Genomic DNA, 13,154 nt, shown 5'->3' on the forward strand with positions numbered 1-13,154 from the left:
GAAAAAACACTTCTTAGAGTGAGTTTTTATTTGCATCAGAAAATTGATTAATGTTTGAATAAAATCCTCTAAAGAATTCCTATATCGAATTCATTTAAGCAAAGAAAATAGCAATATTTACGAATGTGAGACGATCAATAAAATTTGCATCTCATTTTGGAAATAGTTATACAAAGTAAGAATTAAACAATAGTATTTTCTACGAAACGTTCTTCGATCACAATTATCATCAATAGGTTTGTAATATATACTCTGAAAAGATTGGATCTGAAGCAACATTCTATGATATTGTTTTTGTTCCCGTGTTTTACGATAAATCAAAAAGCACGAAAGAAAATATTATGGTACCTTGTTTATTCCCTACAAAACAATGAAACATAGGAAACTGTCTTTTAACTGTCTATTTTTAGTATCAGCAATGATGCACGACATTTTGGGTTTTGACAATCATTTTTTATGTCAAAATAGAATGCAATGAACCGACTTGTCCATAGGAAAATCATATGGGAAAAGTTTTTGGATTCAAAACCAACCTACATGTAAATAAAAAATACCTATGTGATAAAAAAAACTCTACAAGAAACAATGATAATTAAATGATATTTTGAAACTACAACTCCCGCATTATCAAAAAAAAAAAATATCACTCCTAGTAATATTAAAGGACAATGATAAAATGCTCATCATGACTTATGCTTTTCTTAACGCTTATCATAACCTACACATATACTTCTTGATTAATATTTTGTCACTAGATTGTAAATGTATTCATTCGTCGCTGTCGATGGTTGCAGTAACCTTTTTCAATATCATTGCTTATTTCTGTTGAGAAGTATACCCGCTGGCAGTCTCTTAGCTGCTTTTTCCCTTGCCAATCTAATATTCCTAAATGAATCAAGTTTATAATTTATTTCAAAGATTTGTTTTCAAGATGTTTACAGTATATAAGATGGTTTGGTTGGTTTTTGTCATGTTTGGACTACAAAGAATCTTCTTAAGAAGAATATCGCTATGATATGATATAGAAAGTTGTTCAAATTTTAGTTTAGATATTTAGGATTTTCATTTTTTAAAGGTAGTTTATGGCTAAAAATATCATACCTTAAATATTAAGGTAGATAACTATTCCGCCTCCTAAATTATTATTGACACTTTATAGATCATATCGAAGAAATCTAAGACCTCTCAAGATCTAGGTTGCATTAACTGGCCAATATTATCATCCTTGGCCTCGCCGTATTAAAGATAAAAAAATTGTAAACTGAACTATGCATAATTATAGTGAAAAAAGGTCAATTTAAAGATATGATGATGCTATTACAGAATCTACCATATCTGAAGATACTTGCACAGTACGTTCACAAATTCTTCACAAACTTGCAATGATATATGTAGTTCTTAGTAATGTTATCATTGTCGTTGTTGTTGCGATACTTTCGACTCTTGTTTTGACTTTCTGTTTAAATTTCAAACTTGCTTTAGGTATCAGGTCATACGTAGTCACCTGAGCGTAAGCTGCAATTGTGCATGTTTACCCTTTCCTTGAATGGCAAACTGTTTTTCATGTTTAACATATAAATAATGAATATCATAACAAGACAACTATGTCATACAATAACCCTACGCGAAGGTTTAAATGCTTGTGTCTAGAATAGTAATTATAATCTGTAATATAAAATGAGAAAATAAATATAACATAATTGTTTAATATCGAGTCATAAAATACATTTATACATACTTACGATAAAATTATCTTTGAATACATTTCCACTGAAATACACACATTTCATTATTCCCATCAACATAATAAGATGTACATCCTGTCCAAAATCATATACACAACTAAGGGAAATAACTCTTATCAACTTGAACATGCAAGAGTTATATTTCTTTTACACTAAAATATATAAATATACAATTATTAGTCATGCCAATTCATGGAATCGAGTCCATCGAACTTGTGTGCAGGCAATTTGTTTTCTCTTTAAGATCAATGGCTATTTGTAATTTCATCTTTGTCCAAATGAAATTAACTTTATTCATTTCAATATGTGATGTTTAAAGATATTAAAGCAAAAGCAACCATACTTTGGTATTCATATGAAATTAAAAATGGTAGTAAAATTGCTTACTATCGTGAAATCGGCACCTTTAAACTAAATTATTCACATCATACGACTGAAACCTTAATTCTCCTTTTGAAATAGGAATACCGTGAAATTATTCAATGACATCCGAAAAAACAAACAAACAATGAACAACTGTAGTTTTTGTAAACGTATTATATTGTTTTTATTACGTAGTTTCTTTTAGTAATTACAATTATACTCTTTTGTTATAATTTAAATTGATACGAATTTAGGTTTTCTTCTCTCTGAATGATTGTTAAGTAATGCTTCCCTGATTAAGAAATTATTTCCCAATCAAAAGAACTGCACTACATGTACAAAGCACAGTCTAAGTCAATACAGAAAAAGTACAGAAAGAGCTGTTTTGTTGATGCATCATTAAAAATTATAGTCCAGACATCAGCACATTATATAATACTTGCACCGAGGTTAGCTGTTTTCAGATTAACAGCCGCCCAGAAAATTTCAAGACAACTACACAATGTATAAACATTTCCACAACAATTACTAGCATAATTACATTTCATCAACATAAACACTAATAGGTACCATGAACAGCATATCGACAGAGACACCACAGATATCACCCACCCACGCGGATCGACACCAACACACCAGGATAGAGGCACGGGTGCAAAGCGTAATAAAAGTATACAATCTGAAAAAGTATACTTTTTGTAGCGCATGTTCTCCGCCGAGCGTGTGGACTGAACATTGCCGAGTTACAACACATTTAACGTTGGTCCGAATGAATGAAGTCCTCGTATGGAAAAGTCGTTGAAAGAGTTTACTAATTTATTTACATATCTACGCACAAAGTCTACACATTACATAAGAAACAATCCACACAATTCACACAAGAAATATTCCACAAAAGAACATCATGTATCAGACTTGAGGTCATGCTAAATGTAATGGTAATGCATTGCAATGCATTACATATTTTCAAAATAATGCTAGTAATGTGAAATGCGACAACTTTAGCATTACAAGTTATGGTAATGTAATGCACTTTCCCCTAAAATCTAGTCTAATGCTGGCATTACATGGCATTACTTTGCATTGCTTTTTTCTGCATGTTTATTTGTAAAATTGTGATGAATTGAATAATTGAATCTGTATTTGAATAAAACTTGTTTTAAAAAGAAAGATAATTCTTGATATAAAACTATTTTAGTTGTATGACTTAGCATGTTAAGAAAATTTAAAAATCCATTCTTAAATTGTCAATATTACTGGCTATATCAACACAATTTCATAACATTTTAAGAGTGTTGTTGTTAAGAATTTCAAATCATTTGAAAAATGTACTCCAATTAGTTGTACATTCAATAAATTCTTTACGGTGAAGAATGTATCAACAGTACACAGTGTTGTTCTAAGTATCAAAACATTCCATTGTTTTAAGAGACCCCAATCACCACCCTTCTATTGGCCGTATTCCATTAGAATGGAGAGCAGACATACACCCTTAAAAGTAAAAATGAATGCACTAAAAAGAATGCACTGTCCAACCATGATCTCTTGAAGCTTCAGTATTATAACCCTTTGAAAATAATTTTACTCTCTTTCTCTCTCTCTCTCTCTCTCTCTTTCTCTCTCTTTCTCTCTCTCTCTCTCTCTCTCTCTCTCTCTCTCTCTCTCTCTCTCTCTCTCTCTCTCTCTCTCTCTCTCTCTCTCTGTTGTATAAATGTATTAATTATAATCGTTAGAAAATACAAGATTCGTGTATTTTTTTCTACGATGTCGACGATGTCGACGGTGTAAACAGGTTATAGGGGGTAGGTACGATGTAGACAAGAATTCTACACGATGTTGATCAACACTGCAATGTCGACGGTGTAAATAGAAAAGAAGACACACGATGTATACACGATATCGAATCGATGTCGATCAACATTGCGATATCGAGGTACGATGTAGACACGGTGTCGACCCGATATCGATCAGCATTGCGATGTCGACAATGTAAACAGGAAAAAGGACACACGATGTGGACACAATGTCGACTCGATGTTGGTCAACATTGCGATATCGAAAATGTACACAGGATATATATGGTACGCTGCAAATGCAAATTTAATAATTATACTAATATGATATTAACACAATGTCTACTCGGTATTGGCCAACATTGCGATGTCGACAATATTGATAAAACATCGTGCATTGGACATACCAAGTATTTGGTGTCTGATTCAAAAGAGTATTTTTGGCATTCACAACACCACGATTTTTTTTTTGGCTTTTCATTTTTGACAACCAAATAAGAATAAACATGACTGTCTCTTATTTCATTGGAGAGGGCTGGATGGTCAACAGAGCACCTATTAGATCTGTCTCAAACTCTTATATATACTAATTTAGACTAAAACTATTATTAAATTAAGATTCAGACTATAAAGTTGTTACATTTTTATTTATCTTTATTAAACGATTTTCTTCTAAAGCAGGTACATAGAGCAGAAAAATGAACACAATCATTAAGTCTTCTAAATGAACACAGAACCTTTTTATATTTGCGGATCGTTTTATCATAATCTAGAACGACGGGAGCAATAATAACACAACGTTTCTTTTACTAAAAAACAAATAATGGTGTGTTTAGTCACACATGTGCAGGTCTACAGTGCAAGATTTTTCATTTTGATAAACTTCAATCCCTTTGTGCTTTAAAAATATAGTAATATATACGGCTATAACGAAGTTTTTTCTATGGTCCCTTGAAATTCGTTATAAACGAGTTTTGCTGGTAAATCTCGTTTCTCCTACTCGAAACAATTGTTAAAAAGATTTACAATTTCATTCGATTTGCAAATTATATAGCGAAACCAATTGCAACAATATATTATAATATAAGATTTAAAATAAGGTAAAAAAAAAAAAGATAGAAAAAGCAATGTAATGTGATTGATATATACCACATTTAGACTGCATTTGACAAATGCACAGAGTTTTATTTTTCCTTCAAAAGACATTTTCGAAAATAAGGAGAAGGATTTTATTGACAAAAAGGGTAATGATATATTTATGCTATCTTTAAAAAAAAGCATAATTTTTATTGATAAATGTTTCGCACTCCAAGTATACTAAGAGCATAATAATATAGGTCACCTGGGCATATGCATTTTGGAATATAGAAAGTAACTCTTAATCCCTTTTTTAAAAATATTTTAAACTGATTTTTGATGAAAAAAAATCAATAATCATCCAATCAACGACACTCTGTGCATCAACAATTGGTACATTTATTTTTTACATCTGTGAAAAACATCAAGGGAGGACGTTTGTAGTTTTTAACAACCCTTTCGCCTTCTCTAGCAATTCGTCAGCTAGACTTTTCTTCCGAGTTGGTACTGGTGTCATCATTGCTTGCCTTTTTTCGTTAGCGTTTGTATTCGACATTTCGACATCTGTAATAATACAAATTATTTGTTACTAGTGTAATGCTTTATAATTACTTTGATAGGAGTGATTTTGAACTTTTCTGCAATCTTTATCCTTGCATATCTTGTTTAAAGTCGTCCTTAATTTCTTGCTTGACTCCTTCAAAACACAAGTATTTTGTTAAAGACAAACTTAAGACTTGTAAAATATAGCACTTGTCACAACCTAACATTTTTTTTACCAATAATGAAATCAATTGCAATGAACACTATCCATTGTTTTTTTTTTTAACATGGCTCTACTATTTATCATATAAAAGCAATATTAGTAGTGTATATTTTTTTTAGAAACCTACAAAAACCTGCTTCATGTAGTATGCTAAGTATGCATGTAACTTAAACTTTAATATTTGCTATAAGAAACATTTATCTTCTACGGAATATAAAGCAGTTCAATTTATATACAGAATGACAATACTTCAATTTTGCTTTAATTTCAAGTAATACTTCATCGCAGCTTTTCCCACAAAAATAAGGATTAATAAATAAAATAATAACATGATATTTTGTCATTTTAGTTAAAAAAAAAATGTAAAAAGAAATTTCGAGTTATCTCGATTCATTCAACTTAACATTATAATCATATGAATCATATCATATATCAACAACCACAATTATAGAGCAAGTTTTAATGAGGAAGAGATATCAGTATCATTGATAATTGAGATCAAGCTCTGTATCTGAATCTCGCCTGATATATGTCTCATTTACAAAGTTACACTAACCATTAAGGAACTCGGGACAGCATATTTTGCAACATCTAAACCTGCATTTAGCTATTAAAAAGCTTACACGTGCTCTAGCATCAAGATAATCAGCATCTTGTTCTTTATTTGAACCATTGCTAGTGTTGTTTACACATTCAAGATTAAGTCTAACCAGGCATAAACAAATTTACTTCATATTGTAGCCAGTTCCAATGGCCGTACAAAAACAGTTTTCTACAATCATAAACCAAACAAAGCATTTTGACAATCAAGATCACTTCCCGTATTTGAAACTTCCTATTTGATTCATTCACACACAGTACCGATCAGACCCAACCTAACACCAGAGTAAACCCCAACTAAACCCCGGGTTTACTTTTTGGCTTTACTTGGGGTTTACTTTTTGAAAATTTGGGTCCACTCGGGGTTTACTTTGGGTTTACTCGGGGTTTACTTTGGGTTTACTTTGAAATTGCTTTTGATGTCAACTGTATGCATTGAAGTGTGAGGCAGACTAGTATTTTATTTTACCATCCTACTGCCTGTAATGCCTACCCTTTGTATATTCCGAATACACAGTTAGCGTCTGCTTTCAGGGGAATACTTTTGACTGGGTTTACTCTCTGTGTCCACTCTGGGTTTACTTTGGGTTTACTTTGGGTCCACTCTAGTAAACCCGAAGTAAACCCAGAGTAAACCCAGAAAGTAAACCCAGGGTTTAGTTAGGGTTTACTTTCTGTTAGGTTGGGTCTGATCGGTACTGTAGTTGAATCAACCATGCAAATTTAAATACGTAAATATCATTATTTTCCTTAAAATGTGACTTTTTCTAAACTTCTCTAACATCTGATATGTATGACTACGACTTAGCATCCACGTTTAGAAGTTCATCAATATCAAGATTCATATCTTTCGTAAATTTGGTGAAGTTAAAACAAGTACACTGTAATAACTCAGATTTGTCTTCCAATTGTCATATGTTTAAAAAAAAATAACCAACTCTAAACCTTTAACCTCCCAAGGCATATAAAACATATGACTCAGATGTATCATATATGCAAGTTTGATGAGATAAAAAAAAAAGTAATTATGCCAATGTTACAAACACTTTAACCTGCTCCAAAGGTTTTACAGAAGCTTATAAAAAAGTTTGGACAAGTTTACTACTCCCGACCTTTGACTTGTATAGGCACAGACTTCATGGTCACCAATTCAGCCATGACCCATTTGTCACTCTCCTTGATCATCTCATACACCTCACATGTAAGGTTTCCTTCGTCTGCTTTCTGAACGTCTACAAAAAAGTCATACTGTTGATATTAAAGAACCTTTGTCCAAAATGAGACTTTACTCAAAAAACGACCAACCGTAAATAAATATGGCTACTATAAAAGAAATCCTACACATATCTTATTTTTTTAACATTGCATAGATATAGTTATAGCTTGTATTTTTAATATTAAGCTCCTACATTTTATTAATCAAAAATACTTAATATATATATATTTTTTTGCACCCTTCTGTACAATGGTTCTCTATACATGTAGGTATATTGCTAGTGAATTTATATATATATATATATATATATATATATATATATATATATATATATATATATATCTAAATTCACTAGCAATATACCTACATGTATAGAGAACCATTGTACAGAAGGGTGCAAAAAAATCTATATATGCAATTTGCTTTTAAAATCAGTAACTGCAAACTGTTGCTATGATAAAATTACAATAGTTTGATGCAACTTAAATCAACTTGAAAACCTAAAGACCTGCAGATAAATAAACGATCACGTAGGGTACGTTTTGTAAAGAAACAAATAATATCATAAAGGCCATTGTAACAACATTTTATCTAAACACGTAGCGCGTTTGATTTAACTGACTCTACTTACTCTAGGTGCATGTACAAAGGCTAGACTCTATGAATGTGAATAAAACGACGAGTGTTGCTCTGGTGTTTAAAATGGCGAATAAATTTTCTCCTCTCAGCTGACCCAAGGCTAACTGTCTTAGACTGACATATATGTACATAATTTTAGAGTGCTCACCATAACAAGTTTAATCTCTCTTGTTAAAAACATTCATCCCTTACAAATCTGTTTTAAAATTTCCCTGTTATTTAGAACACCCCACCCCGATCTGAAAATTTTTTTGAATCGTAATAAACATCTCAATGATGAAATTTTTGATGATTAATTAAGAATTAATCAAAATGAAAACTAAGGAAACTCATTGTAGCCTTATACCTGTAGAGCTAAACATTTTAACAATTCAGCATTACCTGAATAAATGTTTTAATTTTTTCTCCGTTTATATCTAACTCTTCTTGAAATCAGGAAAAAATATCAGTTATATAAATGTTTATGTATTTTCTACTCTGTGAGTGATATATAATACTAATAAACCCTAAAATTCAAATGTTCATATGTCAAACTCGCAATTGCTCATCGTATCCGCCATCTCGATACTCTTGTGCTCTCATTAAAACAGGAGTAAACTTTCATAACACGGGTTCAACACTAGTGTCTTAAAATACATGTTTTATTGACAACTCTGGCAACCCGAGTCACTCATGTCGTTCAATCAAACTCGCCCATGGTGTGTTTAGAACTCTGATCAAACCCCCATTTCCAAAGAATAAATCTATTTGAAAGAAAAAAATCCACGGTAGTCTAAAACTTACTCCTTACAATGAATTCAAAATTGACGTTGTTTCCCTGTTGGTAGGACAATTCACAGTCATATTTACTGGCATATTTATCTGGCCGAACCTCACAGATGTCGGTATTAATTTTCTGACCGTTGTGGGACCAATAAGGCATCGCTCTTTTGGTATGATCAACCCCATAGCTACTTATATTGCAATACGCCACATAACTCTCCCCAGGGTTTACCAGTGAGGATTCAGACATCATGTTCACTGTGTATGCAGACTGTTCTAGTCCTAAAAACAGAAAACAAACTTCATTTGAGCATAACATTGGTTAAACATAAGTTTTGCAAACTTCTGTTATATGAGAACCAAAATGTGTTTTTCTTTGTCGTTAATAATAAAATATTCATTATGGAAAATGTAGCATTGACATACGGTCTGTCAACAATATTCAAAAATTTATTACAAGTATCTTCCATTCTCCATTCATCAATCAATAACGTTTCTTTTTTTACATGTATATACATAATATGACACTTGATTAAAAGATCCATAATTATGAATTATTACCAGCAGGTTCCTTAACTCCTAAAAAGGAACCCTCAGTCTACGGAAAACACAAATTTATCCCCCTCAATGGGACAGGTTCTTAAACCGGTGAGTTAACCGCATATAAACTTACAACAGGAGAGGGTTAAGTGCATGGCAAAAAAGATTTTTAAAAGCAATGAAGGATAATTTTATGATGAGTCTAACTGTAAAAGTAAACTAAAGTTTCGATGATTAAGAATTTAATTCATTAAAGAGAAAATTTATAGCATGAATACCTTGCGTTTCATATTTTTTCTTTAACGTAATTTATGTTGAAGTTACAAATCGTTTAGTACCCTGTCAACAATCAACAATCCAACAAATACTATTAATTCAAATCCACCGTGATTTTAATCAAAATCACATTTTGTATTGTATTTAATCAGTTTCACAAAATTAAGAAAAATAGATTAATCGTCGTCATTTGATCTTGAATTTGAATTTATACATCATCAACTTGTACATGTGTATTTGATAAAATTTGATTATTTCAAGTATTACCTTTATTTCGTTTGTTTTACAACATATTGATACACTTGATTATTTTTATTTTTATTTTTAACTACATTTATACAAATATTAAATACATCTCTAATTTTTGCTTACTGTTTTCAGTCTAATATAAGATGGTGGGCTGATCTTTAGGTGACCAGCCGTGTTGTTTTTAAATGAAAACGAGTGACTAAAATAAGATGTTATCTCTTAATCCCTGCAATATTTTAGCTGATATTTCAAATTTAACAATATTTATTTATTACATTACATAGGCGTCGGAACCGGGAAGCGACTGGGGGAAAGGGGGGGGGGGCTAAGTTAGACCTAACCATTAGACACACAGCATAATAGAGGGTTCAGCACCCCCCCCCCCCTCTTTTTCACTACTCCCCCCCTCCCCTCGGATAAAAAATTTCATGATTTTGGAAAAATTTTGTTTGGTAGGTAAGAAATTGTTTTGTAACTATAATAATCCCCCACGGATTAGGATTTCCATGAATTAGGTTTCTATCAAGATTTCTGAGGAACTGTCGAGCCCCCCCCCCCCCCCCCCCCCACACTTTCAATTTGCTTCCGACGTCACTGTAGTAACTTCCATGTCAACGTGACAGCTAAGTTTGATTGTTCAGTATTTGTTTGTATTAACTAGAAAAGCTTGTTATATTGTTTAGTGAATTATGTTTGAATTAAAAAAAGTGGTGAAAATTACTTAATCGTACTTTTATTCCGAAAATTGTTGTATAAACAGTACAATATTTATCAATGTTTTCGTGCACTGGCAAACAACAATTCCTAAATATTCTTTTTACAACATTTGAAGAATATTATTAATTTTGTAATCATTCAGAATCTATAATTTGCTAACTAACTGTGTTATGATATGAAAACATCTTTTTAGACAGATTGAACCAAAGGTAACAAGGTTTCATATTATTCAAATGAAGTTTGATTGATACATTAATAATACATTTAGTTACTTACTGTAGAGAATTTGTTGCTACAAAAAACAAAAAGAACCAGTCCCGTATATGGTATTAAACAAACCTTTTATCGATCTAAGGAACATGCTGATTTTTGTTTCTCTGTTTTCTATGATCTTAACACTTTAAAGTGCCGAATAAAAATAGCGATAAAAAAAGCCTGAACACTGAACGCTGAACAATCGCTGTGCGCATACTTAACGCAATGCGAGCTAGCACCGAGCGCTTTGTAAACCGTAAGCGTAAAGGAGTGGAGAGTTCAAAAGAGTAAACGATGACCGCACGGTGAGCAAACGGTGAACGCACGATTAACACGCGCTAAACGCAGGGTGAACGCACGATAAGTGACCGGGGAGGGAACACAAAACATGGAAAGTAGAATGTTTCAGGGACTATATTACAATGTAGAAAAGACAATTTAAATTTTGAAAAAAAGTCTGCTTTAATTGTTCAACAACAAATGGACACCACCACTTTATCTTTGAATAGTACATGTTGTTATCAAATAAATTGCAAACCTATTTTACGTAGTAAAGACATGTTAAGTTTACTTTTGATGTTTATCACTATATCAAATTGAATCCGTATCAATCAATGATGGAGAATGATATCAATTCATGTAAATTAAATAACTCTACATGTTTAAAGAGAATAAATGCTCTACATATTATTCATCAAATCTAAATTTGAACTATTTTGAGACATATCTTGAATGACACATTTAAAAAAAACCCAATATCTAAAAACAGATATTACTTTCTTCAGAAGAAATAAAATAAAATATAAGAAAATGGCTGAATGTATATAAGGTTTTAAACTGCTTTCCGGATCTTTTATTATCAAACAAGATAGTTTTACATAATTGCATGTGTTATGCTTACGTCTAATCTAACTCCAAATATATCCAATTGCATTCATTTATACACACCTTTTCTTACTGTAACAAACCGAATAAATTCACTTTCAAATGGGCCTGACAGATAGACTCTTTCTTCTTCTTCTACAATGCATTCCATTGGATTTTCTCTAAAGTAAAATGACGTTTTAGAGGCTAGAAATCACTGCACACTCAATTAGCGTCTTTTTAGATAACGCATTCGTAGGGATCGTAGTTGTCTCCTTTTTCGAGACAACATTTCGGTGATATGTAAATGTTCTGATTTCATGGCCGCATTCGGATACCCACTGATAATGCAATAGTATTGCTCCAAAAGTTAGAAAACTTGATGAAAAGGCCATTTTGACGAAACACTGTGTTAGAGATTAACCAACGAAATGGTATCTGATTTTAAACATTAGCATTCGATTGCTTAAAGTATGTCAATTAAGCGTTCGTTTTGCATCATCAGTCATCTTCAAAAAAGCAAATTGTTTTGCCTGAAGTCATTTTTACCAAGCAGCCAACAATTTGTAATAAACGGTGTATTTAGGGTAAAATTAATTGTCTCCGGTAGAAAAAGGGGGAAATGCGAGCAAGAATGCTACGTTTCATTTCCGGTTTTTGTTGATTTTCAAAAATTATTTCATAAAATTGATATGTATCCTTAAATATGATATTGTATATCGAAGATAGTTCACTAAATGATGCCATAGGACAGTTATTATATCATCTCTCAAGCTGCTGCTGTCAAATTTTACTATAAATTACCTACTTTATTCAAAATCGTTTGATCTAAAATAGCGCCTTACTTACAAGTTATAGTTTATATAACTATAGAACTATTCTTAATGACTAAATTGACGGACAAATGTTAATGCTACTACATTGTATTTTGATGCAAAAAAAAAAATATCTTTATTTCTGATTTTAAACATTTCACGTGATTGTGTTATCTTGTATTTCTATATTAATCCAGCTTTGAAGTTTACTGAATTTACTAAAGATGTTTCCTAATACCTCTGTTTGCAATCTTTTGATTTATCCAATGTTTCTTATTTCCCTAAACCCAAACTCTCACCGTAAAAAAGTTCCCTAAATAACTCTTAATCCTTACCATAGCTACATAAGCTAGAGAATTCATGACAGCTCAAAATAATTTAAGGTAAATGTCTTGTTTGTGTGGACATGCATCCAACATCTTTTGTTGCCATGAAATTATAAATTCAAAGTTCATTGTTCCTTATTTGCATCAGAAG

General features: G+C 31.7%; 1 pseudogene; it reads right to left on the reverse strand.

Moving 5' to 3' along the window:
• Positions 1-5,327: 5,327 nt before the first annotated feature.
• LOC128164140 (uncharacterized) lies at positions 5,328-12,779 on the reverse strand (annotated as a pseudogene).
• Positions 12,780-13,154: the final 375 nt, after the last annotated feature.

This window comes from Crassostrea angulata, chromosome 9 (assembly GCF_025612915.1).
Source record: "Crassostrea angulata isolate pt1a10 chromosome 9, ASM2561291v2, whole genome shotgun sequence".
In the NCBI taxonomy this organism is placed as follows: domain Eukaryota; kingdom Metazoa; phylum Mollusca; class Bivalvia; order Ostreida; family Ostreidae; genus Magallana; species Magallana angulata.